This window comes from Lissotriton vulgaris, chromosome 1_1 (assembly GCF_964263255.1).
Source record: "Lissotriton vulgaris chromosome 1_1, aLisVul1.2, whole genome shotgun sequence".
In the NCBI taxonomy this organism is placed as follows: domain Eukaryota; kingdom Metazoa; phylum Chordata; class Amphibia; order Caudata; family Salamandridae; genus Lissotriton; species Lissotriton vulgaris.
The window spans coordinates 1,007,677,091-1,007,695,928 of NC_141685.1; the positions used below are offsets into that span (position 1 = coordinate 1,007,677,091).

Genomic DNA, 18,838 nt, shown 5'->3' on the forward strand with positions numbered 1-18,838 from the left:
AATCCAGTTTTCTTGTTTGTATCTAATGCTTTCATCCAAGAACCCGAATTGCTTGTGACCGACTTTTATCATTTTATTAACTATTTTAAAGGATTGTTATTACTCCGTCATTCCTTAACACTATGTTATAATGCTTATTTTTAGCTTTCTATGTCAGACAATCGTACTGTCGTTTTACCTTTGTACTGCTTTTATGGTCCATGGCCGAAATAAAGTTTGACTGACTGACTATCATCACTTCCTGGATATAAGGCCCTACTTCAGATACGGACTAATCAAATGTACTCCTAGTCGCACACCTGAGCAGCATCTTTCCTTTTCAAATGTGTCTTGCATTCGTCAATTTACCACCCAAAGATTCATCTTTAAGGGCCAGATGCTTCAAGGCACGTCAGCATTGTCAAATGCCTCAATTTTAGATTTGAGGAACCAAATGTAGCCATCGAAACAGGAGTTCTCCCTGCAAAGTAAGAGAAGAAATGCGAAGTTTCAGACTACTTTGCTAGCAGCCAAATCGTGGGTTCAATCCAATCTGCAAGACACTGGGCCAGCTGGGAACGAGAACTCTTTTCCACAGGCCCTGGGAGGCAGAGATCTGCATGCTCAGCTCTCATCCACCACAGGCATGAGAGGAATCTTGGATAATAGGGGAATTCTGCCAGGACTCCCAATCTGGAAATAAAAGCAATGAAAATAGACTCTCCTAGAAGAGGAGGGCTGGCATCAAAGCCCATAACTCTTTAGCCTTAGGTGGCAGCAGGTAAATCACTACAGGCCACACCACGACATCATCAGCCTAAAGTATCCAACACCGGTTGTTTTGTCCAGGTAAAAACATATTATCCAACTGTAATTTTCAGGCAAAGTCTGGAGAAGAATTGTAGCTGGGGAGCGGACAAAACTTAGCGAATACAGAGGTTTGCTTTGGGAGGTGGGCCTGCAGAATTTAGCTTCAGGGAGCACCAAAACAATGTCACAAATTGGCTCAGCAGAATAGGGGTGCATCGACTCAGGCAACGTATTTGGCCCAGAACCCTTCAAGTTCCGAACCTCAAATTTTGGTGGGATTAATGACCTCCTTGACGAGAACTGGAAGTTAGTTGGAGGACGCTCCTGGGGAAATCTTCGCAAATTGCTTTATTTAAGCAATTTGAAACATGAAGCTGCCAATGGGTTTTTTCTGAGTGGCACATTCTGTGCCTAGGCGGTAGTGGCACAGAATGTGTGTGGTGGCACAGTAGTGTCTTATTGAGAGGGTGGGAATCGGGGGTGGGGGGGGGCAAGAAGATTAGATGACTTCCATAATACTTCAAATGCTCCAAATATACAGTCAGAATGTAAACACACTGCATTCAACAGAAGTGTTGACTTTATGGAGGGTTAGAGATGTACTAAAGCAGGTTACAAGTTTTATTCATTAAGATAGCCGTGTCAATGACCTTCAAGAAAGAGACACTCATCCTAGCTTCCAGCACTTCGGGCTGGTGATCCTGTTACAACAATGATTGGGTGATGCCACTTAGATGAAAGGATAATAAGGACACCATCTAGGGAAAAGCCAATCCCTTCAGGTGGGACACAGCCCTCTTTTTAGCTCCATCTGCACTAGGCCAAATCTGGCATGGTTTCTTACTTCTACAGCAAGCTTAGATGAACGTGGAGGGAGCAGGTGTAGCATGGAAACGGATCCCATGCTTTGTAGGCCTCAGATTTAGAAGACACGTGGCCTCTCTAGCTATTCTCTGTGTTCTTTAGTAAATTACTGTCCCTATTGCCCTCTGAGTGATCTGACCTGCCTGGGTAGTTAGTCTGTGGTCTTCCAGGAGCAGCAACCTGAAAGGAAACTGGGCCGCTTGGCTGATGGAGGCTTTTCCCGACACATCGACAATCGCAGGTTAAACTCTTTGGAAGAGAATGTAACAGAAGTGGTAATACTGGTCAGGGCGCCTTTCTTGGCGTTTCACTCCACAATGTCTTTTTTCCATCAGCTTCCAGACTGCATCTGAGAGCGGTAAAGTTGTCCGGGCAATCGCGTGGTCTTGTCCTAAAGAGTAACATGGTGCGAATTCAAGTGAAGACAACCCGATATTCACATACAACACACAGAATATCAAGGGACTTCGATTCCTAGCTTGTGTTGGAAGGCAATGGCCACTTCTGTATTTATTTGTCCACAAAAAGGTGCGTGCCATCTACCACACAACGAAATTTTTTAGCATAAGACTTCTGCTGTGGCGAGATATCACAAATGAGAGGTCAGCCGAGATCTTATTCATCAAAGTGTCGTCATGTGGAATTTCACACAGCTAGACCTGTGTGTCTACAAAATGTCAGCGCATGGTATCATGAAAGCCTGCCATACACTAGTGTCATACCCATCACTGCAATAAACCAATTCCTCGGTCTTTCCATTGGCAGTATCGGCCTGAAATGGCTCAGAGCTACGATGACCCTCTGGCTCCATTCAGGCAGTGGCAAAATGTGGCTCCGAGACCATAAACCGTTAAGGCAATACTTCTAGTTGCAATGGGAACAGACCCTTCTGCAACTAAACTCTAGTGTTTTGGCTTCTGGGGTCCACCATACGAGTCCACTAGGTGGCCACCGAAGGACATGAGATGGCATTTCACAAAAGACTCCTGGCCTCCTAGTGAGGCACTTCCTGTTGGCCCTCACTCAAAAAAATGCAATTCCTTTTAGGCTTGGGGGCGGGCTATTCTTCAAAATCAAAAAGATGCAATGGCCAGTATAGCAACAGACAGTTTAATGCAAAGAACACACCCAGGCCCCTCATTTTTAAATGCCAGTGATGAAGGGGTTTCTCCAAAACTGTTGTATATTTCTTGGAACCAAAGAATGTGGTTTCTCAATATTGACTTTACATATCAACCTGCAACAAAAACGCATGGAAGATATCTACTTACACAATACTGCCAAGGCAAGTACTCTCCAACATGTATGCTTACCTTACAGTATTGTGCAAGTCGATATTCTGCTGTATATATTGTAGCAGGCGGATATTTTTGGATTAAGTATTTTGACACAACCATATGAAGACATGACAATGATTATGCATGGCCTGTTTTCCACACTTTCTTTGGAATATTAAGCATTATTCATGGTGGCAGTGATAGCCTTTAAAGTTCCTATATTGCTTTGCCATTTAGCTTTTTTTTCCCCACTCGGTCTCATTTGTAACTGTTGCCTTTGTTTTCCTCCAAATTGCTGTGGGACTATGTTGTGCCATGACATCACCCAAGCATGTAATCCCACTGGCTGATAACCAGTGATCTGCAGGACAAACAAATGCATGAGTAAGAACCTCGCCTTAGAAATGATCACATACCCAAGTTGCCTCATGGGAGCGAGATATTAGATTTCACACCATGACAAGTAGCTTTTGTGTGGCCATTAATACTGGAAGACCTCGTTAAACTTAATCTCTGCCCACACAAGATTGTCTTTTACTCGCTTTCAAAAAAGATACATTTTTAGAGTGCTTCTGTGCTGAAAGTAGTGCCTAATGTCCACATTAGTAAAGCATTTTCTTTGCCTTTTTTCTTCCTCGTGCCCGCTGCTCCATCTTAAAGCTTTGAAGATAATGCTAACATGGTCCTTGGGTGCTTCCTGAAGGGGACCAAGAGCTTCAGGACAAACCAAGCCATTTAGTGTTAGAAGCAGGAGAGGTGACATGAAGCAAGGAATATTCGAAGAGAAAAACTGAGGAATAACAGCATTACTGGTTCGACGGCCTCGCTCCGCCAGCCGATATTGCTGCAGTTGCCCCTAAATCTAGGTAAGTTTAACACTGGCAATTTCAATGGCAGCATCTCATGGCCAATTCACGTCCCCTTCTCCTCCATGCTCTTCCAACATTCTGTAAAGCACTTATGTTGAAATCTGGCCACGCGCTACCTCTTTGATGTTGTAATTAATGTGTACTGAGGATACACCCAAAATCCAACCCAATCACTTGAGTTACACAGTGATGGCGAATTCCATCAGAACGTAACAAACCCATGTCAGAGAGGCAAGTTACTTAACTGTAGAAATTACTTCCTGCAAGGCACCTGTAATATTTGGTTTAAGCACCAGCTCCTTCCAAATTAGAGAATAAAGATGGCCGCCATGGGCTGCACGGTTATAATCCACTTGACAACCGGGCCTCATTTCCTTACTGAACAAAATATTCTGCTGAAACCTAGTAAAATTACAGCCACAGTGTCCTTCCTTGCCACCCTGCTTCAGCCACAGTCCCTGAAGGGCAGCTGAAGATCGAGACACCCCACTGCGCACTCCCAGTACACTCCCAACAGAAGAAACAATCCAGCCCACTCTTAGCAATAGAGAAATTTGGCCAAAGCTATCAAACCTGTTGCCATAATCTACAGTCCAAAGAGCAAACCAACATAAAGGAGGTGTCCCTCAGTCAATGATGAACCATAAAAATCACATTAATGTCTAGGCCAGGACTGTCAGCAGCGTCCAAGCACCCTTGGAAGCTTCAAGAGGGAGAGACAGGCCAGGTCTGGAGGGTGCCTGTGAAGGATATAGAGTTATCCAGCTACTACAATGTGGTCCCAGAAGGCTCAATGTCCTGCCCCAGTCTTGAATAATGAAGGACCACCCCATGCAATCCGGGTTGCTCGGACAAGACACGGTGGCTAGAGTTGCTACATCCCCACTGAGGACCAGTCACGGCAACACCCAGAGCAGCGCGTGCCAAGGGTCTGCTCGGTGGGGTACAGAGGCACAAGATAACCCTGCAGAACTGCTGTCCTCCTAATAGGGCCTCTCGGCTAAGACACCAGCCTCGAGCTGCTGAACCCCCACCCATAGATGAGTTAAGTGGAGTAGAGAGTAAGAAAAGACCCCTGGGGTGCCGAGCATGAACCTCGTGCAGGGCCTCTGGGGGTCGTGTGGTTCCCCACAACACTCCCTCCGACGGGCAGGGCTTTCTACAGAGTCCCACAGTAATACCCAGGGCAACGGTGCGCGCGCATCGAGTCGGCACAGTCACCCCCAGGGACCCACCCATGCCAACCAACACTCAGAGCAGCAAACGCCATGGATACCCCGACCCCGAGTGGGTACTGCGGTGGTAGGGATCCCGTGGGTACCAACAACAGAGAAACCAAGGAAACTGCGGTCTGGACCACAAGGTCCCGAGTGTTCATCCTGTGCCGCAGCACGACAGACAATAACTTAAGACCCACACAGACTGGGGGAGGGAGGGAGGCGCGGGCCGGCCACACCCTGGGGCAGGATGGCGGACCCGAGGCACTCAGCGGAGCCCTTCCGAGCGGGATCACGGAGCAGAGAAATGAGGTTATACTGCAATATGTAGAAATAACTTCTAAAAATCTCATTTGCGACAGACAATGCCGGCAGTCCTCTCGAGACGGAGGAGAGCGGCAGAAGCACACGGCGTTGGTTTCACTGGCATACCGTGGTGCAAGCTTGCTTCACAATCAGATGAAGTCCAATATAAACCCCCAACTCACTGGATATATAAATGTGCAGCACAAGCGGCAGCAGTGCAACATTCCCTTCAGACGGAGACATGGCACCGCGCAGTGTGAAGCAGCGCAAGCTTCCCCCACACGCAGCAGTTGTGGGCTATACCCCGCATGGAACAGAAGCAACAGCAGAGCAAGTTAACTCCTCGGTCAAGGAAAGGAAGCAGAACATGGAAACTACACGAAGCAGCCGTGTAAACGTGTACAGAAATGTACAGAGCGGCCAAATGTGCAAGCTTCCCCTGCACTGCAGGCAGTAGGAGTGTCACATTTCCCCACACAGCCCCAGTAAAGAAAGCTTCACTCATACCCTCCACAGCAGCAGCGCATGCTTCCCTGGAGTCAGTGCAGTGCTCCCCTCACACGCCGCACTGTAGTCACTGCACATGCCGGGCTCGGCGCATGCCGCTGTCTTACCTCCCGCTGACACACAGTAGAGGTGGGTGCCGGCACTGCTCTGGGTGGGGGTTGGCGCCGGCTTTCGGGCGAGGAGCTGCCGACTCTGGGTGGCTGCGCCCCAGGGCTCTCGGGTGGGCTGCAGGCCGGCGATGGGACACCCGGGTGGGGTCTGGGATCCGCGGCCTCCTTTGTCCGCTCCGCGCCGCTCCCTTCCTGCTCGCACTGGGTGTGTGATCCTCAGACACCGAGACACAAAAGGGGCGGCGGCTGGGCCGGCAGCATCAATTCCCGCGGCAGCCAATAGGCGTGCGCCGCTTCGGGAGGCATGATGTCACCCCGTCCCGGGGTGGGCCAGGGGAGGAGTATTGTTTCTGGTCCCCACCTCCCCTTCCAGGGAAGCAGCTGGTGGGTCGCTGCAGCGCCGGGTCTCGAGGGGCCCTGGGGTGCTGGCAGTTAACCATTCACTGCCGCCTGCATGCCCCTCCGGCTGGACAGCGACCTTTCACGGACCCTCACCCCCGATCCCATCTGTGCTACCCTACTGGGCACTCTTGCCGACTCCCTCGAACTTATCTTTGCAGCATGCCACCTCCTGTCAGAACCAAATATCAACCCAAAACGCCACTGGAACACCCACCTAACAATGGTGTATGTTGTCAGATTCCACTGATCTCCTACTGCCCATGATGAAGCATTACTCTGACCCCCACCCCCTCACCCCTCTCATAAATATATGACGCATTCGCTCCCGCTCAGTATGTTCCCTCTTTTAATAACACTTTTTTTGTTGCGGTTTTATATAGCGCGAACTTGACCCGAAGGTATTGGCGCGCTTTACATGAGCAGCAGTTACGCAGTTACGTTACCCAAGGACACGTTCATTTTTTTCGTAGGCGCGGGAAGATTAATGGATTTGCCCAGAATCACAGGGTGTTGATCCCACGTGGAGGCTCGAACCTGGTTCCCCATCTCCAAAAACGGCAGCTCAAGCCGTTAGGCCACATTCTCTCTTAATCAATTGTGCACACCCCCTCCTTCTGTAGCAGAAGCCCCCCACTTTAAAATATAATCGTGTGGTTCATGAACTCATCCTATTGTAGAAGTTCCTGCCCAGCTATAACCCATTAACCCATGCTTCTGATGCCCCTCGTGCTGTAGTAACCCCACCCTCAAACGTCGTCATTAATCTATGCTGCATGCCCCCTCGTGCTGCAGAACTGCAAACCCACACTCCAATATCCCCCATGAATCTATGCTGCTTGCCCCCGCCCATGTGCGGGCGAAGCTCCCCACCCCTCCCCATTTTCCCCACATAAAGGATAAAGTAGTTCTTTTCTGTTTGTCACGCTTGTCTTGGAGCACCCCTGCCGCCGAGTGAAAGACCCCTTTCATGGATGGTTTCTTTTCACTGGCCTTGCTCATTCCCCCCCACCCCCACCCCCGCCTGGTCACCGCCTAGCCCCCCCTGCTCCATCTCCTATTCTTCATGGAGGTGCTGAAAGCAGGCAGCGAGCCGACACCAATTTACTGCTTTCTCTTCCCCGCTGCCTCATACTAACAAGCCCCTAAGAGGGAGAAGCGCGTCTGTGATTGTTGGCCGCCTTTGAAAGCTGTTCGTCCTTGCCTGGGAGACCTGTATCTCGTTTTATTTATTTATTTCCAGTTTTTTTATGCAGTACAGATATTATCTAAGCGGTTGCAAGGGTACTTACTGTACAGCAAGGGGCGAAGAGAGCAGTTTTAGAAAGACCGGGTTACTCGAGGATAACATTATCTCATAATTTTACATTTCGCAAAGTACAAAAAGTACAGAGTTATGTTTGTGTGAACATGCTATCAGATGCAGAGGGGTGACTTCAGCTGCCGTTCAGTAAAGGACAAGGGAGGGAGTGTTGTCTTTGAAAGAAGAACAAGGGGGGTCCGTCTTATTTCAAATGGGATGATGTTCAATATATGAAGTTCAAAACCGGATAATGTTAGGGCTTTATTGCAAGGCTTAAAGTCAAGAATTATTATGTTGCAAATCTCTGTGTGTTTCCATAAAATACCATGTTTTTCCCTTATATAGTGAGGGGTGTTACATTTTACTGCTTTTTAAGTGATGCACATTGGTGGGAAATGATATTCTGTTGGGCAGGAAAAATATGTCCCAAGATGGAACAGTGCAAGAGCTTCACAGACCACCTTGAAAGGTCCTTTAAAGCGACTCTGCTCTAAAGGTGGACGAGTCAATGGATTAACAGGGAGAGCCGAGCCAAAGATGAGGTTAGCAAATTCAAAAAAAGTGTATTTAAATCACTGAAATATTTCACCTTAGTACATTAGATCATATTTCTGCATTGAGAAGTATTTATTAAAAGTGGCACGTTTTAAACATGAACTGAGAAACCTTCCTGCCTCCACCTGATGACAATGCTATTAGTGTATGTTAGGCCTGTCAGTCTTAGAGTGGTCTTCCCCCAAATGTTTTGCCTACTTATCTCCAATGTTTGTTGGCATTTTGCTTCTGTTGGATTTAGGACTTTGCAAAAAGTTCAGTTGGGTGAAAAACAATTCCTTTTATACCATGACAATTAAATACAAACATATCAGGTCATTATAGATTAATCCGTTTAGAATATTGCAGTGAATGCAACCCGGAGTTGGCTCCAGGTTGTATTCTCTGCAATATTCTAAACAGATTAATCCAAAGTATTCTTGGTCTCCACAACTTTTGAAGACAGAATGTTTCGTGTTTGCTACTGACTGATATCTAAAGTGATCGGTTCCCCACAGAGGTTTACCCTGACTGTGTTTGGGGCTAGAGACTGGTTATCATGATGACAAATGCATCTATGATGACCTGATATATTTCTTACTCTGAACTCCATCAAGTATTGGAGGAGCTCCCATTTCTGATTTATCACGACTTGGCTGTCTCAGCATGGTTCATTTTATCCTGAAGAAGACTCTATGTGATGCCCTTTTAGTAACACAGATACCAGGATCGAAACGTCGACGTACTATCTACTCATGTCTTAGTCACTGTAACCTTGAATAGTTGATATGGGGGGTTACTTTTGAACTTTATAATTGGCAGAGATCCTTCATTGTTTTGTTATTATGTTATGTTCGTCAGTCTATCATTGTCACATCATATATCACTATATGTCACATCAGTCACAGATAAACTATTTGTTTTTGTTCATGTTGTGTATGACAGCCATACTTACTAAATGAAATATACTTATAACTTGAAGTATCACTGTGGTGTGTCCAGCTTTATATTCACACTATCAAAAAGAAATGTCTTTTCATTTAATTGTCATGGTATAAAAGGAATTGTTTTTCACCCAACTGAACTTTTTGTAGACAAGATCAACAATACCCAGGTTCTGAGGGACACAGGGTTATCCCTTTGACTTTATTAGGACTTAGGACTTTGTCCACTTTACCACTGCTAAACAATGCTAATGCGCTTGTGCTCTAAACATGGTTTAATTGGCATATACCTAAGTGGCATACTTCATTTACTTGTAAGTCTCTTGTAGAGTGGTATACCATATATGCAGGGCCTGTAAATTAAATGGTACCAGTGGGCCTGCAGCATGTATTCTGTCACCCACCTATGTTGCACCCTAAAACTTGTCCCATGTCTGCCATTATAGCCTGAATGCAGTGTCACACTGCCACACTGACTTGGCATTTAAACCCCTTTGCCAAGACTTAAACTCCCCTTTTATTACATATGTCACCCCTAAGGGTAGACCCTAGGTAGCCTATAGGGCAGAGTGCTGTGAAATTAAAATGTTGGACATGTACTTTTAAGTTTTACATGTTCTAGCTGTGAATATCTCCCAAATTCATTTTTCACTACTGTGAGGCCTACCTCTCCCACGCAATAACATTGGGGATTCCTTATTACATTTAATAAGCTGTAATTCCTAATTGAGAGGAGGTAGATACCTCATGTTTGGTACCTATAGAATTGTAATGATACACCCTCTATAATAGTAGAGTCGGATTTTCATTTACATTTTGAAAATGCCCCTTTAAGAAAGTTGGAAATTTCCTGACTATAGTCCTTTGTGCCTGCAGCTTGTCTTGGGTCAAATGACTGGGAGTAGCTTACAGTTAGACTTTGTGAATTCCTCCCAAATAGTCTCACAATAAAGGGATTGGGTGTGCCTCAATGGTCCATCACTGGCAGTATGGAGGGGGTGGATCTAAGCACAGTTCCCCTTACACCTGAACAGACTGTGTCCTGTCTCCACTCAAAAAGCTTAACAACCCTGTATCGTTGCTGCAGCCAGCTTGGAGCCAGGGCAGGGGAATCAGGAAATTCCATACACTTCAAATAACCTTTCCAGAAGCTTCTCCCACCTTCCAGGAGAAGGGCACCAGTGTACAAAAATAGGACCTTCAAACCCACTCTTCAGTTCACTACTGAACCTGCGAAAGGACTCTCAAAGGAATGCCTGCTGCTGTAAGTCACACAAGGGGGGCTTGAGGAGATTTAAGAACCAGCGGGCACCGACTCCCCACTCAATAATATTATCACAACAAAGGTGCCCGGGTCCATTTAGCTAGGGGGGTTATTCAGCGGAGAGCTGAGTGCACTTTTACGCGCAACATGGGATTCCCTTTTTAGGACGGTTCCCCTCACACACCAGGGGTGTAATGCTTCATCATAGGGGTGCCTCCTCACGTGAGAGACCTAGTCTCTATGCGGGCTACAACCCCCTCACTGCGAGGAAGGAGCTCAGGGTTCTTTTATTGCGAAGTTAGCAGGTGTACTAACACCCTATGTGAGCCTGGTGTGTTATGAAAACATGCAGTGCTATAATGTGAGTGATTTAAAACTAACTACTGGGTTAGCTCTGCTGCAACTTTAATTCCGCTACCCAGAGTTAGGATTAAAAACAGAATCTTGCTGATAACACAGGTGCCGACATTAGAGGTTTCTGTGTTGTATCAGGACTAACATGTTTCTGCCTATAGACCTATAAAAAGTGTCATGGCCTTCTTCAGGGTCAATGATATAGCTATCTGCAAAATAGAAACGTGTGAGCTACATGAAAACAAAAGTCAAAAAACATGTGCAACAAATAATGGTGTAATACAGAACCAGTGAGTTTAGCTTGTTCAGTATGTTCAATGCACAACCAATTTTGGTTGTGCAGTTCACCAACTCTGTCCCGGCTTATTAGCCAAAAGGTACATGCGCCAAAACCGCAGATGGAGGGATCTGGAACATCACGGCGCTCGTCCAGGGCCTGCTGCTGTAAACTGCTGGGCACTCTGCCAGGCTGCTGCTATATGCGGAAAGGACTGCTTTGCTGCCTGGAGTCTGCCTTGAACCCCCAGAGCACCCCTGATATTGATCCCTGCATCTCCACCTGAACTCAGGACTAGAAGAAGTGATTCCAGGGGCTAGTTTGCTGACCTCCTGTTCAGAGCCACACGGACATAAAAGGCTCCCTCCATCTTTAACGTGCACCTGGACCCAGTCTTGAGTGAATCCTGTACCCTGAAGAGGTGTCCCATCAGTACTGGACCCTTAGTTGTGGTGCTAAAGGTGCCCAAATGACCAATTTCTACAACTGAAAACATAGAAAAAATTTGGCTTAAAAGTGCTCTGAGAATCAGGAGAAGACCGGGACCAGCCTGCTCACCTATCTACCCAAGGTGCATCGGTGGTTGGGTTGACTTTGCAGCTTCTCTCGCTACGTTCTTCACTGAGGCTACTCCATTTCTCCGGTCTTTTGCCAAATAGGTATTCTACCTCGTGAAACGGTCTTCAGATACAGTCTTCTGCCTCGTCCTGCTGGATATTTTTGACTTACATTTCGGTGGCTAAGTCCGAAGGTAAACATTTTCACCGCAGCTTCGCTCCACAGCCATCTAAGGACAACGCTCACACCTCAGACACTCCTGCAGCCTTGCCCCGCTGAACCTCTACCTTCTCAGTCATTATTTTTCAATAATTTTTCTAAGTCTGAAGGTAAGAGCTGACCAAGCCCAATCCACTTCTTGTATCCCGAATCACGCTCCATCGCGGTCAGCCTTATCTTTTTACTTTGACCCAGTCTAGTTTGACCAGATGTCCGCTGGTTGGTGCTTTGTTCTTTTTGGTGCACGCTTTCACTAAAAACATTAAAAATCCATAACTCCAGATCTACTGATTGGAGTTTTGTCAATTTGGTGTCAAATGATATATCAAAACATACTCAATTTTTCTAAATTGGTTTGGGATTTTTCATGTGTTGTGTTTTTACTTTATTATGTTTGTGTGCTGTATAAATTACTTTACACTTTGCTTTTAATTTAAGCCTGACTGCTACTTTTGTTCCAAGCTACCCAGGGTTAAGCATAGGTTAATTTAATGACTTTCTGTGGTTCACCCTGCAAGGGATTGGCACTGTTGCTTGACCAGGGCTCACACCCCAGTCAACCAACAACCAAATTTCTCACACTGTATTAAGAGGCAAATCAGTTGTCATTTGTACCCCGTATGTGGCCTAGATTCTTATAATAGATGAAGCAGAATTATAGGCTATTAAATCAACCGCCAGAAAAGATTTTGTACAGCACACATTCCGAAACCATATATTTGAAAATGCTCTAATATATGATAACAAACAAAATGGAGGCTTACTGAAATAAAGCATTTATCTAGGATCACACAATTTGATCAAGCAGGGAGGTTGGGATTGATCCCAGATTTTATAGTTTCATATTGTGCAGTTCCTACATTTAATGAGTATCTCTTTCTGACATCAAAGGTTGGGGAGAGGAGTTGGCCTAACGGCTAGGGCGCTCGACCTCGAATCTGGGGAACCGGGTTCGAGTCTTGGCAATGATGCTAAGCATCCTTTGATTCTGGGCAAATCACTTAATCTCCCTGTGCCTAACAAAAATTAATGTATCCTCACGTAACATAATTGTTGCTATGTAAAGTGCTCTGATACCCGGTACCTGATCAAGTTCGCGCTATATAAAACTCTGTAAAAAAAGGTTAATATTTTCTCAATAATTCTTCGAAGATGAGATCAGAGTGGGTGACAGGCAGAATCTAGGTTTTATTTTGGGCAGTTTTGCATAGTGTGAACCTTGCCCAAGGGCAGGAAAGTGCTTCACCTCAGACACAGACTACGTTAAAAGTTTTTTTCCGCCACAGGGTGATAACAAGATGCTTAACTAAGGCCAGGATTCAAACCTGCTTCCCCATACTATATAACTTGTATCAAACAAGGGTTCCCTGTTTGGACATTTAGAAGTAAACCCCTAGGTCAGGGAAAAACACAATGGAGAAAACAACCTAGGCGGTAACAGTGGATTGCCCACACAATGGTGGTAGGACAGAAACTAGGACTGAACAGCTTCCAGTTAAAAACGTATTTTTATTAAACAATTTATTTTATAATTCATAAGGCATAAACAATAACATGTACATCAATTGAAAAACAGACAAGAAATTTAATAAAAAAACATTTATAAAGTTATAAAACCATTTCTAATAAACTTATGAATTTACAAAGTAATCGTGGGTTGAATAAAACAATATTTATGAATTCTTTAACAGTGAGTTGTAAGTTGTGTGTCGACGCGCGTTTCGGCGACCAGCGCCTTTCTCAAGACAGAATTCAATTTTCTGATTAAAAAAACGTATGATGCCGTCGCCTCCACAGAGTTTTTTTAGCTGTATGTACTGATTTCGTGTTGGAATCAACATTAAGCGAAAGATAAAAAGTGGTTTCAGTTTGGGGCGTTTGATAACGTTTCGATTAAGACAGCTTTAATGATCAAGGGCTGTGAATGAGGCCGTAATAAGGCTTCAACGAAGACGGGCCGGACTCTGTGTAGTATCTATTTTTTCAAAGCAATCCTTATATCAAAGCCGTGATAAGGCTTCAAAAGAGACTGGCCAGACTCTACAGAGTGTCGAGGATTTTAACACCGAGTCAGAACCTTTGGTATTATCGGCTCTAGCGCGTCGAGGCAAGCAGATGTCTTGAACGAATTCCCGTTGTTACCTCCTAGGTTGTTTTCTCCATTGTGTCCCCATACTATATAGTCAGCAGCTGTTGCCGATGGGACACGTCCCCTATCATAAAAGCTTGGCTTGTTTTCAGCTTGAGGTTCCAAGAGAACTTAGAGCTGAGCCAGAGGCATGCATCTGACTTGAGCTTTCAGTAACTCGGGCATCTTTACTCTGCACATGGTGTAGGTCTCCTTGCTGTGCCTTCAACTGGATATATGGAAGTTAGAAGGTGGCCACTCATACTCCATGCTTATATTTTGCACACTCGCGGTCTCTGCTAGGGCCTTACTGTGAAGTGGAAGTTGAACAGCCACGGCCGGCAGTGGGAGTACCTGCAGGGCGGTGACGTGTGGGGGGGGGGGGGAGTGGCAGGGTGGGAGGTAGTAATGTATGGATTACAGAGTTTTACAGGTAAGTACACATTTAAATAAATAAAACTAATTTTGTTGCGCACACTGCATCGCATTTGAGGATGCAGTGCACTCAACGAAATTCGTTTTATTTATTTAAATGTTTACTTACCTGGGAAGCTCCGTAATCTATACATTACTACCCCCCCACCCTGCCCCTCCCCTTCCCCACGTCATTGCCCTGCAGGTACTCCCACTGCCGGCCACGGCTGAAGTTGAAGTATGTGTCTAGTCAATCAGAAGCTATTTCTTCTGCTTGAGCAGGGTGTGATCCATTAGCAAGTGTGTTACTGAGTGTCCCAAAGAGTTCAGCGCAGTGTGGGACTGAGAGGGGTTGCGCTATTGGATATGTGTGTCAGCATGGTTCAGAACTGTAAGAACCATATCATGCAGTGTGCATGACTGTGCAGTGTGGTCCAGTAGAAGGTGTGCCTATAGGAGGGTATGAGAGCTTGTTGATGGACATTAGAAGTTACACTCATTGGGGTGCATGAGTATGGTGCAAGCCAGTGACAGTTCCTCATTTGAACATGCCTAAAAGCCTGGCACCTGCCAGTACTGGCTGTGCATGCATGAGTTTAGTGTGGACCAGTCACCAGGGTCTTGAACAGCTCTAAGTGTATACAATTGCATTTATCTGTCATGGAAAACTGATGGAATACCCTTCCAGGAGCTTATCTCTGCTCCAAAATAATTCACAACGCTGAATCACTTGGCTTTGTACCAGATAGTAAACCCAATCGACATGCACACATACAAATGCAGTGATGAAAGGAGCTATTAACTAAAACATATAACATCTATCAAAGTGGTGTATCTCTTGATGATCTAACAGACCTCCCAAGTATTAGCTATCTTTGCCTACTTTTCAAACTGTGCTGCTTACAGCATCCTCAATGCAGTGTAGTGTTGATAACAAACGCCAGTTTGATCACGTTGTGTTCTTTGCTTATCAAACTCAAGTAACTCCTTCAAGAGTGCTGTGTGCTCAGATCCGCATGCATCACTTGTGAGGCATTCAGCTTAAATACTTCACACTAACAGATAAAGAAATTAACCTTATGAAATCGTAGGCATCTTTAAAGCAACCCCCCAAGCTGGATAGAGAAGCTAAATGCTGCAGCAATACGTTCAAGTAGCAGCTCCTCCTCCCCAATGGCGGAGGAGCATCGCCTAACTGAGTATGACAAATACGACAATAAAATAATTTTAATGTCATTTTATTTTTCACTGGCTGCAGAATGTAGGGCGGGCCCAGGCAATCCTGCCGACACTAGTGAGGGACTGGGAGAAGGAGCGGAGTGTAAGGGAGTCAGAGGGGGATACCTATGCGACCTGGGCACTGCTTACAAAGGGACACATGTAAATAACTGGCACAACACACTTTAGTTACTGATGTGGACTGGAAGCCACGAGCAGCCTCCGTCCGTTTATTTATAGCCCTCTGGCCACGCCTGGCCAGAAGGTGTTACATTGTGTGTGGGTGCTTCTGGGTCTCAGCCGAGACCCGCGAAACACTAGAGCATCACATCCCTTCCCAACTTGGTATTTTAACTCAAATATATTTAACAGTCAACATGCAAAGTCTGCCAGCCTTTGGCTCGGCCGGGGGTTCAGCCTGAGGTTGTGATAACTCCGCTCTCTGGCTATCAAGAGCTCAGGTTCTCCTCTTGCCGGAGAGGATGGTGTGCTGGCAGGATCACTTACCGCAGTTTGGCCACTTGCATCCTCAGACTGATCAGCAGCTCCAACGGTCGACTCATCACCCGCCACAGGGGTTTCAGACACGGATGGGATGCGCTTGAACCACAATATATTCCTGGTTACTTCTTCTCCATTCCGCTGTACCGTCACGGCAGTTCCCTTCATTGTTTTGATTGTCCATGGCTCTACTTCATATGGGGTACGGAATTTTCCTCCAGGCCTTCGCGCTCGGATCAGCACGGCATCTCCAGGGGCTAGCTCCCTTTCTCGTGCCCGCCTTCTCCGGCTCGCCCTATCGTTGGTCTTTCTTCTCCTCTATTGGGTGGCTGTGGTATATACGGTTCCGGCATCCAGTTCTCCGCCATAGGTAACAGGTCTCGTCGTGGTCCCGCAAACATCAATGACCACGGGGACCTTTGGGTGGTGCTGTGAGGTGTGCTCCGATACTCCCTCAGGAAGTGTTGGAGGGCTCCTTCCGGGTCTGCGCCATCTACCATGGCTATCCTCAGGGTCTTATTGACAGTCCTCATAAATCTTTCAGCCTCGCCATTAGCCTGAGGCCACTGAGGTGTAACCGGATGGTGTTTTACCCCTAGGTTTTGTAGGAATTCTTTAAATTCGCTTCCTTGAAACGGTGGCCCATTGTCCGTCTTAATCATTTGGGGAATGCCAAACATTGCAAAGGTCTTACTGAGGATCGGCTGCACATTTGCAAAACTGGTGGATGGCGCCACTTCAACCACTGGGTATTTGGTGTAACTGTCTATCAGTACCACTGTCACTCTTCCATCAGGAAAACTGCCAAAATCCAAACTGACCCAGGTCCAGGGTGATGGAGAAGGTTCTTCTGTAATAACGGGTGCTGGTGTATCCGGCAAACTGGTTAGCTGGCATGCCCGGTAGTTTCGTACGACATTGTCAACCTTTTCTTCCATGCTGGGAAACCACAACTTTTCTCTCATTCTGGCCTTCATCCTTCTCGTTCCTTGATGCCCCTCATGGGCCAGCATGGTCGCTTGGTCTTGAAGAGTCACCCGAATCCCTACTCGGGATCCTCGAAGTATGAGACCATTGTTCGGCCTGCTGAGTTCATTGTGTACTTTCCAGAACTGTGCTAATCGCCCACGGTCTGCCCATTCCATCCACTGACGTTGCGCAGAAAGTTCTCCCATGATCCCGCTTCTATCGATTCTCTGACTCTTTTCACCACTGCGTCATTAACATACTGGGCCACAATGTCGTCTGCCGCTAGTGCTTGGGGACAAGACAGCTGGGACACCATATTCACAAACTCTTCTGTTTGCACTTCCTGATCTAGCGCCACATTTTCTTCTACCGGTGGATGTCGTGACAAGAAATCTGCTGGGTTCTTTGCCCCTGGTCTGTATGCTAGATCCATTTGGTAAGGCTGGATCTGGATGGCCCATCTTTCAATCCGAGGCGGCGGATGTGGTGCTGTGCCTTTAAACAGGGGTATCAACGGCTGATGATCCGTAACCATCCGGAATGGATGACCAGTGATATATAGGTGAAAATGATTGCAGGCCCATTTCACCGCTAACGCTTCTCTCTCTATCTGCGAATACCTCGCTTCCGTCGCTGTAAGGGCCTTGCTTGCGAATGCTAGGGGAACCCACACTCCTGGCTCCGCCTCCTGTGTTAGCAGCGCGCCTAGACCAACAGGCTGGCATATACCAATATCTCTGTCTGTCTTGCCGTGTCGAAATAGGCCATCGTCGTACCATCCAATAATGCTGCTTTCACTTTGTCGAACGCATTGGCTTCAGTCTTGGACCACTTCCAGTGATTTTCCTTTTTTGTCAGGTTCCACAGTGGCTCTGCGATGGTGGCGAGCTGAGGGATGAAACGGGCACAGTACTGTGCCATGCCCATGAAGCTTCTTACTTCTGATGCTGTTGTTGGGGCTGGAGCACACTTGATGGCTGACGACTTTTGGAGGTCCACTTTGACTCCCTCTGAGTCAAAAACATACCCAAAGAATTCTATGGACTGCTTAAAGAACTGGCACTTCTCTTTGTGGAGTGTGACTCCAAATTCCGCCAGCCTCCGAAGCGTAGCTTTCAGCCTTCGATGGTGTTCTTCACTGGTCTTCGCGTGGATGAGTATGTCATCACTGACATTTAGCACTCCGTGCAACCCTGACAAGATCTCCTTAATTGTGTTTTGAAATATTTCTGCGGCTGAGGTTATACCAAAATTTAGTCTCTTATACCTTCTCAGGCCCAAGTGCGTTGAAAACGTCGTGATGTAGCGACTTTCTTCAGCCAACTTTAGCTGATGGTAGCCCGCATTCAGATCTAATTTGGAAGACCATTGGGCTCCAATCAGGTCCGTCAATATATCATCTACAGTGGGCATGAGATGTCTCTCTCTTTTGATCGCTTTGTTGGGCATCCGCATATCAATACAGATCCGTATTTTGCCTGGCTGTCGGGGCTTCTCGGCGATTACCATCGGAGAGACCCATGGTGTCGGCCCCGTTACCTTATCTATTACTCCTTGCTCTTCTAGTTTCATCAGCTCTTGCTCGACTGCCGATCGGAGGTGGAACGGAATTCTCTGATGCCTCAGTGCTATGGGCTGTACAGCCTTATCGATGTGTAGCTTGACTGGTGGTCTTTTGATGGTTCCCAGACCTTGAAATAGCGACGGAAACATCTGAAGAATTTCCTCCGTGTGCAGCGCTTTGACTGCATTTACAAAAGCAATTAGCTTGAGATCTTCAGTTGTGTGACTTCCTACCAGCAAATCTGCCTCTTTGT

General features: G+C 46.4%; 1 protein-coding gene across 1 annotated transcript in view; it reads right to left on the minus strand.

The window, feature by feature from the left end:
- The window catches only part of LOC147748401 (uncharacterized), an 86,545-nt gene extending 80,367 nt beyond the window's left edge, over window positions 1-6,178 (minus strand). The window contains exon 1 of the mRNA XM_086961196.1: window positions 5,937-6,178. The gene's annotated coding sequence lies outside the window, so the exon portion shown is untranslated. The remainder of the gene's footprint in view (window positions 1-5,936) is intronic.
- Window positions 6,179-18,838: the final 12,660 nt, after the last annotated feature.